The 470-nt window shown below is 69.8% G+C and overlaps 1 protein-coding gene across 1 annotated transcript in view; it reads right to left on the bottom strand.

Moving 5' to 3' along the window:
* Positions 1-470, bottom strand: part of TMEM8C (transmembrane protein 8C) — a gene marked incomplete at its 5' end in the record, with an annotated part of 8,721 nt that overhangs the window by 6,070 nt on the left and 2,181 nt on the right. The window lies entirely within an intron of this gene.

Genomic DNA, 470 nt, shown 5'->3' with positions numbered 1-470 from the left:
GAGGAGAGCTGGGCCAGGAGGGGCCACCCGAGGCCCTTGCCTGGTTCATCTGTTGGACAGGTGGGCAGGTGAGGCCTCCCCTCACCTTTGGGGGCAGGGGCAGGCCTGGCCCAGCGAGGGGCTGGCAGGGGTGGGTGCGGCTGGGCGCCTGGTGGCAGAGAGCAATCTTTGGGGGCCACGCTCACAGGTCCTTGCGGTTGAGCTTAGGCCAGCGGCTGGCTGCTCAGGGCCCCTGCTGTCAAACGGGGCGAGAACACCCGCTCTGTGGGGTGGGCCGGGGACTCCGTGTGACAGAACCCAGGGCCCGGCGTCCGGCATGGAGGGGGCAACTGTCAGGGCGGGTCCCGGTCGGACACGGCAGGAGCACATGGGAGGCCGACCTGGCGATGCTGCACCAGCTTCCCAGAGAAAGGGGCCGAGTGTGGCTGGGAGGCCGAGGACATTTGTCACCGGAGGCAGCTGCCCCTGCC

Source organism: Myotis brandtii, unplaced genomic scaffold, assembly GCF_000412655.1.
Source record: "Myotis brandtii unplaced genomic scaffold, ASM41265v1 scaffold357, whole genome shotgun sequence".
Lineage (NCBI taxonomy): Eukaryota > Metazoa > Chordata > Mammalia > Chiroptera > Vespertilionidae > Myotis > Myotis brandtii.
Note: the sequence above shows the minus strand (reverse complement) of the source record. Positions and strands in the feature narration are given on the sequence as shown.